Raw genomic sequence first — 14728 nt, 5'->3', positions numbered from 1 at the left:
CCTACCCCAGTCTGTCCCCCCCACACCAGCCCTTCCAAACCCCAGTCTATGTGACACCTCCCTAGCAGCCCTGTGTGCCCCTCTCTGTCCATCCTCCACTCCTCCCCCCGATATCCCGACTCCCTTCACCTGGCCCCACAGGCATGTGGCTGTGAGAAAAGCAGCTGCTGCTCTCTCCCTCTCCTAGCTGGCTGCTCTGGCTCATGAGCCAGCTGTCCTCTCTTCTCGTGCCACAGCAGCCCCTGGTAGGCGAAAGGTGTAATTGCAGCACCTAGCCAACATAAGAGCATAAGAACGGCCATACTGGGTCAGACCAAAGGTCCATCCAGCCCAGTATCCTGTCTGCTGATAGTGGCCAATGCCATGTGCCCCAGAGGGAGTGAACCTAACAGGTAATGATCACGTGATCTCTCTCCTGCCATCCATCTCCACCCTCTGACAAACAGAGGCTAGGGACACCATTCCTTACCCATACTGGCTAATAGCCATTAATGGACTTAACTCCATGAATTTATCTAGTTCTCTTTTAAACCCTGTTATAGTCCTAGCCTTCACAACCTCTTCAGGCAAGGAATTCCACAGGTTGACTGTGCGCTGTGTGAAGAACAACTTCCTTCTATTTGTTTTAAACGTGCTGCCCATCGATTTCATTTGGTGGCCCCCAGTTCTTATATTATGGGAATAATAAATAATTTTTTCTTATTCACTTTCTCCACACCACTCAAGATTTTATATACCTCTATCATATCCCCCCTTAGTCTTCTCTTTTCCAAGCTGAAAAGTCCTAGCCTCTTCAATCTCTCCTCATATGGGACCTGTTCCAAACCCCTAATCATTTTAGTTGCCCTTCTCTGAATCTTTTCTAATGCCAGTATATCTTTTTTGAGATGAGGAGACCACATCTGTATGCAGTATTCAAGATGTGGGTGTACCATGGATTTATATAAGGGCAATAAAATATTCTCCATCTTATTCTCTATCCCTTTTTTAATGATTCCAAACATCCTGTTTGCTTTTTTGACTTTTGCCCAACAATTTATGTTCTTCTATGTGTCTGACAATTTTATTCTTTACTATTATTTCACCTAATTTGCCCAGTACTGACGTTAGACTTACCGGTCTATAATTGCCGGGATCACCTCTAGAGCCCTTTTTAAATATTGGTTTTACATTAGCTATCTTCCAGTCATTGGGTACAGAAGCTGATTTAAAGGACAGGTTACAAACCATAGTTTATAGTTCCACAATTTCAAATTTGAGTTCTTTCAGACCTCTTGGGTGAATGCCATCTGGTCCTGGTGACTTATTACTGTTAAATTTATCAATTAATTCCAAAACCTACTCTAATGACACTTCAATCTGTGACAATTCTTTAGATTTGTCACCTACAAAGGACGGCTCAGGTTTGGGAATCTCCCTAACATCCTCAGCTGTGAAGACTGAAGCAAAGAATTCATTTAGTTTCTCTGCAATGATTTTATCGTCTTTAAGTGCTCCTTTTTTATCTCGATCATCCAGGGGCCCCACTGGTTGTTTAGCAAGCTTCCTGCTTCTGATGTACTTAAAAACATTTTGTTATTACCTTTTGAGATTTTGGCTAGCTGTTCTTCAAACTCCTTTTTGGCTTTTCTTATTACACTTTTACACTTAATTTGGCAGTGTTTATGCTCCTTTCTATTTACCTCACTAGGATTTGACTTCCACTTTTTAAAAGATACCTTTTTATCTCTCATGGTTGTTAAGCCATGGTGGCTCTTTTTCAGTTGTTTTACTGGGTTTTTTTAATTTGGGGGTCTACATTTAAGTTGGGCCTCTATTATGGTATCTTTGAAAAGTGTCCACGTAGTTTGCAGGGATTTCACTCTAGTCACTGTACCTTTTAATTTCTGTTTAATTAACCTCCTCTTTTTTGCATAGTTCCCCTTTCTGAAATTAAATGCCACAGTGTTGGGCTGCTGAGGTGTTAAATGTTATTATATTATGGTCACTATTTCCAAGTGGTCCTGTTATAGTTACCTCTTGGACCAGATCCTGCGCTCCACTCAGGACTAAATCGAGAATTGCCTCTCCCCTTGTGGGTTCCTGTACCAGCTGCTCCAAGAAGCAGTCATTTAAAGTATCGAGAGATTTTGTCTCTTCCTTTCGTCCTGAGGTGACACGTACCCTGTCAATATGGGATAATTGAAATCCCCCACTATTATTGAGTTCTTTATTTTGATAGCCTCTCTAATCTTCCTTAGCATTTCATAGTCACTATCACTGTCTTGGTCAGGTGGTCGATAATAGATCCCTAATGTTATATTCTTATTAGAGCATGAAATTACTATCCATAGAGATTCTATGGAACATGGTGGATTAATTTAAAATTTTTACTTCATTTGATTCTACATTTTATTTCACATATAGTGCCATTCCCTCCCCTCCCACCCTGCAGGACCTGTTCTGTCCTTCCGATATATTTTGTACCCTGGAATGATTGTCCTCACTCCACCAGGTTTCTGTGATGTCAATATCCTCCTTTAACATGAGACACTCTAGTTCACCCATCTTATTATTTAGACTTCTAGCATTTGTGTACAAGCACTTTAAAAACTTGTCACTGTTTATTTGTCTGATGTGTCAGATTTTTTTTATGTGAATGTTTCTCGTCTCATCTGGCCTATACTTTATTCTCTTCCATCCTCTCCTGGACTGACTAAAACCTAGAGAATCTCTATCAATAGACTCTCCTCTAAGAGAAGTCTCCATCTGATCCACATGCTCCTCTGCAGAAATCGGCTTTCCCCCATCTCTTAGTTTAAAAACTGCTCTGCAACCTTTTTAATGTTAGTGCCAGCACTCTGGATCCACTTTGGTTTAGGTGGAGCCCATCCTTCCTCTATAGCCTCCCCCTTTCCCAAAAGTTTCCCCAGTTCCTAATAAATCTAAACCCCTCCTCCCTACACCATTGTCTCATCCATGCATTGAGACTCTGAAGCTCTGCCTGCCTACCTGGCCCTGCACATGGAACTGGAAGCATTTCTGAGAATGCCTCCATAGAGGTCCTGGATTTCAGTCTCTTTCCTAGCAACCTAAATTTGGCCTCTAAGATGTCTCTCTTACCCTTCCCTATGTCATTGGTACCTACATGTACCACGACCGTTGCTCCTCTGCAGCACTACACATAAGTCTATCTAGATGCCTCGAGAGATCCGTAACCTTCGCACCAGGCAGGCAAGTCACCATACAGTTCTCTCGGTCATCACAAACCCAGCTATCTACAAAAAGAACAGGAGTACTTGTGGCACCTTAGAGACTAACAAATTTATTAGAGCATAAGCTTTCGTGGACTACAGCCCACTTCTTCGGATGCATATAGAATGGAACATATATTGAGGAGATATATATACACACATACAGCGAGCATAAACAGGTGGGAGTTGTCTTACCAACTCTGAGAGGCCAATTAAGTAAGAGAAAAAAAACTTTTGAAGTGATAATCAAGATAGCCCAGTACAGACAGTTTGATAAGAAGTGTGAGAATAAGATCGCCGGCCGGCTGTTCGCTGCGGACCCTGCTCCCCTCCCCCTGCTGCCAAGCGCGCTGCTCTGCAGCACTCTGTTCTGAGCAGCACGGTAAGGGGGCCAGGGGGTCAGAGAAGCGGCAGGGAGGTTCTGGAGGGGGTAGTCAAGAGACAGGGAGCAGGGGGAGGGTTGGATGGGTCAGGAGTTCGGGGGGGGGGCTGTCTGGGGTTGGGGGGTGTAAGGTTTTGGGCAGTCAGAGTACAGGTGGGGGAGGTCTCAGGAGGGGGCAGTTAGGGGACAAGACACAGGGAGGCTTAGGTAGGGGGTGGGGTTCTGGAGGGCAGTTAGGAGCAGGGGTCCCAGGAGGGGTCAGTCAGGGGACAGGGAGCAGAGGGGTTTAGATGGGTCAGGAGTTCTGGGGGGGCTGTCAGGGGATGGGGGTGTGGATAAGGGTTGGGGCAGTCAGGGGACAGGTAGGGTCCTAGGGGGCCAGTTAGGATGTGGGGAAGGTCTCAGGAGGGGGCAGTCAGGGGAAAAGGAGCAGGGAGGCTTAGGTAGGGGGTGGAGTCCTGGGGGACAGTTAGGGTCAGGGGTCCCAGGAGGGGGCAGTCAGGGGACAAGGAGTTGGGGGGAGGGTTGGAGGTTCTGAGGGGGCGGGAAGTGGGAGGGAGTGGAAGGGGCAGGGGCGGGGCTAGGGCGGGACTCCTCCCGCCCTCTTTTTTGATTGTTGAAATATGGTAACCCTATACATGCTACACTGAGCACAATAAACAGGATAGCCCCCACTCTACTGTTGGGCTTCTGCCTGCATTCTCTCCTACAGCTACCTAGGTTAATGAGAGGGGTATTTGTTTAAATCAAGAAGATTTGATTATAGTTTAGTTTAAAGGTTTTAAAGAATAGCAAGTGTACCTCACCCCCTTCCCAACTCCCTCTCGAAACTCCCTGTTAGCGACCCCTGTTCGCAAAGCTTCCTGGTTGCTGACTCACTGCTTCATAAAGCACTGGCCTCCCTGATAGCCGCACCCCCTGAATGTCTGCTGAGAAAAAAAAAATCTGCAGGGGACATGAATTCTGTGGCAGGAATAAATTATATTTGCAGTAAGCAGGCAGATTCTTGCTGGACACTGACTGTGCATTTAGGAACTCCTCGTGTGTATTTTTTTCTTTTAATTTGAGTGAGTACATTGAATCTATTGTGCTGATTAAATGTACTCCTGCCTCATTTGTTTCAGGCAGATGAAAGCAAATGGCTGCTATGGAAAAATTCAACCTTTGCACTAGTAGTTAACTGCTCTATAGCATTCCTCACCATATAAGTTCCCCTCCCAACATATGCTTTTTTCTTTCTTAATTTTTTTTTTTAATATAAATGTGAAACCGAGGAAAGTTTTAATAAACTTTTAAAACACTAATCAAAAGGAGCATGCATATAGAATTCTTTATTTACAAAATGTATGTAAATGTAGCAAACATCCTTATTTGTTTTTAGTTTTGTATTAGGAGTTAAATTCCCTCCAGCCTCGTCTTTAAAAATGGTAGAAAGACCCTTATGAAAATCGTGTTTAACTTTATGTCAATCTCCCTTATTCCATCTACTTAAATAATGTATTTTATAGCCTTTGACATTTATTGGAAATTAGCACCTGTTGACTTATGCTGTAAGCAGGCCTTTTAATTTAAACTTTGTAACTCTGGTTTACAGGATAGCCTTTGTAAAGGGTGAAGATTTTCAGGGGTGAATGTGATATTCCCATTGTTTTCAAACTTTTATTGTAAAGACAAAAGCCATGTAGTGAGCAACTGCAGGTAGGAGAAAGATAAGACTACCCTCCCCACCCCAGCCCGTGCCCACCCTTGTTATTCAAAGCTGTTAACTTTTTGCAACAAAAGAATTTTTGGTTAGAGATAAAGATCTATTAGCATGCTTTTATATTGGCTCTAAACAGGACACTGAGAAGTCAGCATTTTGAAACAAAGAGGTACCCCTTTGTCATGAAGCTATATTTTTCTAATTATAAAAAGGAGTAAGATAAAGACTAGCCCTATTTACCCTTGTTATCTGAAGAAACAGCCTTAAGGCCCTCCCCTCCCCCAACTCCCTCCCCCCACCTTTTTTTTCTTAATTTAAAACTATGTTCTTTTGCTAACATACCATTTTTAATCATAGCAAAATCTAGCATGAAAAAAACAGCATTGATCATTTTTGATTGAGAGGTACCACAACAAAACGATCTGTTACAGGGGTGTTTTGTAGAAGTTTAATGCAATAAAAATGTTTAAGAAGCACTACCCTATCCTTTCAAACTGCTACGCAAAAAAGGGCCCTGCCCTCATGGATGATTGCAAAGTCAATAAGGCGGCAGGAAGCAGCTTTGTCTGCCTGAAGAAGCCTCTGATGAAGTGAACAATGGCCCCCAAAATTACAGGGAAATAAATCACTTGCATTTTAATGTTGAAAGTATTTAAATTAATGTATTTTTACTATGGAATTATTTTATACCTGCTCAAAATATTAAAATTCAAGACAGATAAATAAGGTTCACAGCACATTAGCCAATCCCTCAAAAACAAAGGAAATCTGAAATGAGGCTAAATGTCATGTTTGAAAGAAGATAGTTTTTTAAGTTAGTGTATCTATACACACACACATATTTTAATTTAGTGTGTATATATATATATATATATATATATATATATATATACACACACACACACACACACACACACACACACAGAGAGAGAGAGAGAGAGAGAGAGAGAGAGCCAAACAATCCTAAATTAATATAATATAGCATTCTGTTATATACAAAAAAAGATCCTAACCTGAACAGGATAAATCTGAGAGAAAAACATGACATTAACAAAAGACTGTTGAGCTGTAATATTCTAATCTCCCCCAACCACCTGCACACGTTTGTATGACTCCATTTGAGGGGAAATCTTATCCCAGTCTCTGTGGGATTTGCCTTTAAGAAAAACTTTGATTTTAGGGTTTATGCTTAGGAATCCTCTCACCCCAATCACAGGTGAGGGCAGGGTGAGGGGTTTGCAATCCTGATAGGAACATCAAACACCACACACACACCCCCCAAGAGCTTGGGAGAAGAAATTTCTGAGCAACCTGCTTTCCTTTCCTTCCCAGCCCGACTGAAAGACACTCACTGGGTATGTCTACACTACGGGATTAATCCGAATTTAGATAATTCGGATTTGAGAAACAGGTTGTATAAAGTCGAAATGAGTGCGGCCACACTAGCACAGTAATTCGGTGGTGTGCGTCCAAGTACCGGGGCTAGCGTCGATTTCTGCACCGTTGCACTGTGGGTAGCAATTCCATAGCTATCCCATAGTTCCCGCAGTCTCCTGCGCCCATTGGGATTGTGGGTTAAGATCCCAGTGCCTGATGGGACAAAAAACATCGTCGCAGGTGGTTCTGGGTACAGCCTCACTCCCTCCCTCCCTCCCTCCCTGCATGAAAGCAACGGACGGCAGACAACCATTTTCGCGCCTTTTTTCCTGGGTGGGTGAACACTGCAGACTCCATACCACGGCAAGCATGGAGCCCGCTGAGGTCAAGACAGCACTCATGAATATTGCAAACACCTCGCGCGTTCTTGTGGAGTTTATGCTCAGCCAGGACCAGAAAAACGAGGCGAGGAGGCAGCGGCGGCGGCAGCGCAGCGACAAGCATGATGAGGACATGGACACGGACACGGACACAGAATTCAGTGAAACCACAGGCCCCAGTGCTTTGGAGATCATGTTGTTAATGGGGCAGATTCTATCCATGGAACGCCGATTCTGGGCAAGGGAAACAAGCACAGACTGGTGGGACCGCATAGTGTTGCAGGTCTGGGACGATTCCCAGTGGCTGCGGAACTTTCGCATGCGTAAGGGCACTTTCATGGAACTTTGTGACTTGCTTTCCCCTGCCCTGAAATGCCAGAATACCAAGATGAGAGCAGCCCTCACAGTTGAGAAGCGCGTGGCGATAGCCCTGTGGAAGCTTGCAACGCCAGACAGCTACCGGTCAGTCGGGAATCAATTTGGAGTGGGCAAATCTACGGTGGGGGCTGCTGTGATGCAAGTAGCCAAAGCAATCACTCAGGTGCTGCTACGAAAGTTAGTGACTCTGGGAAATGTGCAGGCTATAGTGGATGGTTTTGCTGCAATGGGATTCCCTAACTGTGGTGGGGCAATAGACGGAACCCATATCCCTATCTTGGCACCGGAGCACCAAGCCACCGAGTACATAAACCGCAAGGGGTACTTTTCAATGGTGCTGCAAGCACTTGTGGATCACAAGGGACGTTTCACCAACATCAACGCGGGCTGGGCGGGAAGGGTTCATGACGCTCGCGTCTTCAGGAACACTACTCTGTTTAAAGGGCTGCAGCAAGGGACTTACTTTCCGGACCAGAAAATAACCGTTGGGGATGTTGAAATGCCCATAGTTATTCTTGGGGACCCAGCCTACCCCTTAATGCCATGGCTTATGAAGCCATACACAGGCAGCCTGGACAGGAGTCAGGAGCTGTTTAACTACAGGCTAAGCAAGTGCAGAATGGTGGTAGAATGTGCATTTGGCCGTTTAAAAGGTCGCTGGCGTTCATTATTGACTCGCTCTGACCTCAGCCAAAGAAATCTCCCCATTGTTATTTCTGCTTGCTGTGTGCTCCACAATCTCTGTGAAAGTAAGGGGGAAACCTTTATGGCGGGGTGGGAGGCTGAGGCAAATCGCCTGGCTGCTGATTACGCGCAGCCAGACACCAGGGCGATTAGAAGATCACACCATGAAGCGCTGTGCATCAGAGAAGCTTTGAAAACCAGTTTCATGGCTGGCCAGGCTACCGTGTGAAATATCTGTTTGTTTCTCCTTCATGAAAACCCTCCCCCTTTACTGACTGATTTTCTGTAAGGAACCCACCCTGCCCCTTCCCCCAGCTTTCTTTCAAACCAAATAAAGTCACTATCATTTAAAAATCATTTATTCTTTATTAATAGATTAGAAAAAGAGGGAGGGAACCCGGGTGGTATTTGGGAGGAGGATTGCTGGGAAGGAAAAAGCCACAAAGAAAAGGTTAAAAAAATGACAGCCTTTTGCTTGGGCTGTCTACTGGGGTGGAATGGGAAGGTGTACGGAGCCTCCCCCCCCGCGTTCTTACACGTCTGGGTGAGGAGGATACGGAACATGGGGAGGGGGGAGGGTGGAACAGGGGCTGAAGCGGCAGTCTATTTTCCAGCAGCCGTTCCTGAACCTCCACCAGACGCCGGAGCAGCCCCAGCGTTGCATCCTTCATCCTCTGGTCTTCCTGCCGCCATCTCTCATCTCGATCGTCTCTCCTCTCCTCACGTTGGTCCCTCCTCTCCTCACGTTGGTCCCTCCTCTCCTCACGTTCACTGACTTCTTTCCTATACTTTGAAACTGTTTCCTTCCACTCATTCAGATGAGCTCTGTCACTCCTGCTGGATTGCATAATTTCAGAAAACATGTCCTCCCGCGTCTTCTTCTTACGACGCCTTATCTGTGATAACCTTCGGGATGGAGGAGGGAGGCTTGAGGAATTTGCAGCTGCTGTAGGGAGGGGAAAAAAGAGAGAATTGTTTTAAAAGCTACATTTTGCAGAACAATGCTTATACTCTTTCACGGTGACCAACACTGTTCACATTACATAGCACATGTGATTTCTGTGCAAGGTCGCATTTTGCCTCTTAATGCTGAGTGCTTGTGGCTTTGCTGCTAGAGATCACAGGTCTGGGCAACAGAATTCGGCTTGCATGCGGCCATGGTAAGCCATTGTTTTACAGCTTCTGCACCCTCCTTTCCCACATACCAAGCATAGCCTGTAGAGTGCTGCAGAAGCCTGGCCAATCTCAGCCAGTTGGGGGGGGGGCAGTGTGGGGGGGGCTTGTCTGGGCCCCTTCAGGCAAGTAGAGTGCTGCGGTTTTTCTGTTAACATTCAGCAGCACCAGAAAACAAACTAACCCCCCCCCCGCCATGAATTCTCTGGGATGATCACGGTACCCCTCCCCCCACCGCATGGCTGGTATCAGGGAAGATCCCTGCAGGCACCAAACTACCCCCCCCCCCCGCCGCCGACCCCCCCCCCTCGCCATGAATTCTCTGGGATGATCACGGTACCCTCCCCCCACCGCGTGGCTGGTAACAGGGAAGAACCCTGCTAGCCAAACGCGGAAAACTTCAGGGCCAATTTCCCATCTGCGCTTGGCTAACTGCAGGGAAGGATTTATTTTCCGCCACAGGCAAACAGCCCAGTAGGAACGGCCACCTCTGTCCCCTTAATTAAGTTCCCGTATTTCAACCAGGTTACCAGGAGTGATATCACTCTCCTGAGGATTACACAACAAGATAAAGAACGGATGTTGCTTGAATGCCAGCAAACACCGGGACCATACGCTGCTAGGCTTTGTCAGGCAATGATACCAGATTACTTGCTGCAAGCATGGCGTGGTCAAGTGTCCTACCATGGAGGAGGGAATAAGGATGCACTGCCCAGAAACCTTCTGGCAAGGCTTTCGGAGTACCTCCAGGAGAGCTTCATGGAGATGTCCCTGGAGGATTTCCGCTCCATCCCCAGACACGTTAACAGACTTTTCCAGTAGCTACAGACTTTTCCAGTAGCTGAACTGACCGCGAATGCAAAGTCAGGCAAAGTAATCATTAAAAACCGTTTGCTTTTAAAACAAGTTTTATATTTTAAAAGGTAAACTCACCTGAGGTCCCTTCCATGGGGTCAGAGTCTTGGGTACTGGCTTGGGAGGCTTGGGAGGGTACTTCAGTCAGGGTGAGAAAAAGATCCTGGCTGTTGGGGAGAATGGAGTGCTGTGTGCTCTCTGCAAGCTCATCCTCCTCCTCCTCCTCCTCTACCCCATCGGCAGAATCCTCAGGCGTCGAGACTATCCCCGACCCAGAATCCACGAACAAAGGTGGGGTAGTGGTGGCAGCCCCCCCTAGAATTGCATGCAGCTCGGCGTAGTAGCGGCATGTCCGCGGCTCTGACCCGGAGCGACCGTTTGCCTCCTTTGTTTTTTGATAGGCTTGTCTGAGCTCCTTGACCTTCACGCGGCACTGCTCAGAGTCCCTATTGTGGCCTCTCTCCATCATGCCCTTGGAAATTTTTTCAAAAGTTTTTGCATTTCGTCTTTTAGAACGAAGTTCTGCAAGCACTGAATCCTCTCCCCATACAGCGATCAGATCCAGTACCTCCCTCACGGTCCATGCTGGTGCTCTTTTTCGATTATCAGCCTGCATGGTTACCTGTGCTGATGAGGTATCTGTGGTCACCTGTGCTCTCCACGCTGGGCAAACAGGAAATGAAGTTCAAATGTTCGCGGGGCTTTTCCTGTCTACCTGGCCAGTGCATCCGAGTTCGGATTGCTGTCCAGAGCGGTCACAATGATGCACTGTGGGATAGCTCCCGGAGGCCAATACCATCGAATTGCGGCCACACTAACCCTAATTCGAATTGCTAAAATCGATTTTGGCGCTACTCCGCTCGTTGGGGTGGAGTACAGAAATCGATTTAAAGGGCCCTTTACATCGAATTAAATGGCGTCGTTGTGTGGACGGTTACAGGGTTAATTCGAATTAAAGCTGATAAATCCGAATTAAAGTCGTAGTGTAGACCAGGCCACTCAGGGAAGAGTCCATCCCCTTCATTACCTCCAATGCTACACGGAAATTGCTGTATAGCTGGTAATGGTGCTAGCCTAGGTGGTACTTGCAACAGCAATCAAGTCCCTGGAAATGGCTTGTCACATCTGCAGCTGCACTAGCTCAGGAGGGCCAGAAAGACTCTGCACCCCAGTAACTCCAGAGGTTAATCTGGATCGAGATGAACCAACAAGAGCAACAAGCATGCAGCTCTGTAATAGTTAGGGTTGCCAGGTGTCCGGTTTTCAACTGGAACACTTGGTCGAAAAGGGACCCTTCTCAGCCCAGTGAAAATGAGCGCGTGAGTGAGGGTGGGGGACAGTGAGTGACAGGGGGAATGGAGTGAGTGGGGCTGGGCCTCAGAGAAGGAGTGGGGCGAGGGTGTTCGGTTTTGCGCAATTAGAAAGTTGTACATTCTGTCACTGAATGCTGGGCTCATAGATTATACTTAGCTGATGTGTCCTATTATGCTATTTTTAACTTTAAAAAATACATTTAAAAGGAAAACTGAGAAATCGGCTATTCAATAAACATAAATTTAAGACTGGCCGCCTACAGTAAAACGGTAGTGCCTTTCTTAGCTACTTATACGTATCGCTGCACGGCCTCAATCAGCGTTAGCCACATGGGGCTACATTTTCTGGGATGCAGCTGAAACAGGACATACAGTCTGTATAAGGAACTAGTTCCATTAGAGCAGCGACCAACGTTTTAAAAAGCAGATGCCTAAAGTTAGGCACTAACAGGTAAGATTTTCAAAAGAGCTCAGCACTCTACAGCTTCAATCTAGGCACCAAAATAAGCATCCCATCCAATTCCCAGTGAAATCAACGGAAAGGCCCCCATTGATTACAATGCGTGTTGGATCAGGCCCTTCATGCATAGATCTTCCAAACAGCTCAGCCCCTATCTGGGCATTAACATGAGGGGACGAGATTATCTGACGTGCTTGGCACCCGGGGCCATCGGTGGGCTTTCTTTGAAAATCTGGCCATTGACCATTATTTTGGCTCCTAAATTAAGAGATTTTCTGAGGTGCTCAGCTTGAATTCACATTTGACATTTTTTGTGTGTGTGCTTGCACATTTAGGGGAGTGTAAACCTGGACATGCAAAGTATCATCAGAATTATTAAAAAATATAATGGACTCGTTTTAAGATACATATTTCAGTTCCCCTTTGGGGAAAAAAAATCCACTTCAAAAAAATGGCACTATCAGCATTTTTGATGCATGGCCAAATTCTGGATGACATCATGCAAAACGCCCTGCCACAAGCAACGATGTGAGGGTGCGTCTCCCAAACCCCCGTGTGTAACAGGGTTACATAGCAGTTATAATCAGTCATGCAGTTTCCTTAGTTCAGCTGAAAGGTGGAGGAGTTTGCTTAGCCACTATTCACAGATCACTATGCAGGCTCAGGTACTAAATAGGTCTGCATATGCCAGATTAGATAGAATATATGGACAGCATTTTTTCAGCACATCCTGCCCAAACCACACGCTTTTCTCCTATGCTACATACTCGTGGGCAGACATGTTCTGTTGGTTCTCCTGTCAGCAGCGTTTGGTCAGATTGTTTGACTGGTGTGTGGCAGATTTATGCTATCTACATCTGACATAGGTCTGCATTTATAGGGCCATACATCTGTCAGGCTCCTCAGGTGGCTTTTTGTGCTAACATCACATGCACCAGTCAATGCTCCCTTGGCATCAATGTTCCCGTCTATTTGCAGCCTCGTTTGCACTGTGTAAACAACTTCTAATAGCCACCTGCCTATCAGTGAAACAAACACTGACCTCTGTAAATAAAAAGATCAATAGTGAGCGAAAGCCTGTTTGTAGTGACGCTGAGCCAGAAATGTTAATTGCCTCCCAAGACTCAATTTGTTCCCGGCAGATATTATTAGTTTGTTTACCAAACCTATTCCTCTTGTACATGTTCATCAGAAACTATAGCAAAATAAACCTTTGCCTGAATGCCTCATTAGGAGGATAAAAGGCCTTCTAACATCGGTGATATATATATGGGAGCTAATCCTGCACAGGACCAAGAAGCATTTAAGTGGATGAGATGCAGAAAATGTCTGGATCAGCAAAGTAAATTCTATATCATGCAAAATCTTGCCCCATCTTGCAAGAGACTGAGAGTCAGATTTAAATAGGTATCAAAGCTTCTAGAGATGCAAACAGGAGTCAACTCTCATTGAGGTGCTGATTATGCCCATCTCCTACCAGGGCCGGCTCCAGGGTTTTGGCCACCCCAAGCAGCCAAAAAAAAAAAAAAAAAAAAAGCCGCGATTGCAATCTGCGGCAGCAATTCGGCGGAAGGTCCTTTGCTCTGAGCCGGCGTGAGGGACCGTCCGCCGAATTGCCGCTGAATAGCTGGACCTGCCGCCCCTCTCCGGAGTGGCCGCCCCAAGCACCTGCTTGCCAAGCTGGTGCCTGGAGCCGGCCCTGTCTCCTACTGAAATTATTGGGAGTTGAGGGCACTGCTTAGTATAGTTTCAAATCTCAGTTCTGCAAAGTGAAGAGAAGGAAGCACTGAGCTCCCTCTCCTTCCACTGAAGTCAATGGCAATTGGATACATTCAGCACTTCCAAGGGTTGTTTGTCAGCTTGCAGAATCAAGCCAACAATTTTGCTAGGTGCTGTGAATCTGCATCTCTCACGGGGTCAGTGCAGCTCCTTACTTGGTTTTCGCTTAGTCCTTCCTCATGCAAATTCCATTTGACAGGCCAAATCATGAATGGCGCTGAGCAACGCTGACTTCCATGAGTGCTGCAGGTGCTCTGCACCTCACAGGTCCGTGGTGCTGACCGCAGTCTCTGCCACAGGGCGATTACCCAGACACTTAAAGATGGAACCGTGTGTCAGATTTAGGGCTTGAATCTGAGATGGGTGCAAAATGGACTGCACAGAAAATGAACGAGTGGTCATGACATCTATCTCTCACTCGCACAACGCATGCTAGAATCTAAGTGCTTGTTGCAGTACATCCAGGAGTCAGATCAGTGCTGGGCTTTACCATTGTAGCAATCCCTAACCAGCATTCAAAGCTCAGAATCAGCCCCATGCTGGAAACACATACATGAGGTTGTTGGAATTATATAGACAAATTTGGCAGTCTTCTCCTATTTGCTTACACAGAGATATAACTTGATTGTGAGTCTTTTCTCCATAAATACATTACCTGTTATATGGAACAGTTTTTGTTTGTTTGTTTTTTAAGAGGAACAAACCTGGATAAGAAGTTCAATCTTGTATTCATTGTAGTCCAATAGCAAAACTCCCATTGACTTCAACGGAAGCACAAGCAGTCTTAAAGAATATTTACCATAACTATAGCCCCTATCTTCAATGTGCTTATGCCTATTGGTAATTTTACACACGTGACTAGTCCCATTGAACTACTCACATGCTAAGGTATTTGCAGGGTTGGGGCTCATGTTTGTAAAACATAATTTACATTTGTCTATACTGGATTAAACAGATGGGGTTTGATAGTTAATTTGTTCTTTGTTTTATGCATTTGTTATTTCGGTTGCAG

The sequence above is a fragment of the Malaclemys terrapin genome, chromosome 6 (assembly GCF_027887155.1).
Source record: "Malaclemys terrapin pileata isolate rMalTer1 chromosome 6, rMalTer1.hap1, whole genome shotgun sequence".
Lineage (NCBI taxonomy): Eukaryota > Metazoa > Chordata > Testudines > Emydidae > Malaclemys > Malaclemys terrapin.
The sequence above is the reverse complement of the archived record's forward strand: the minus strand, read 5'-3'. Positions refer to the sequence as shown.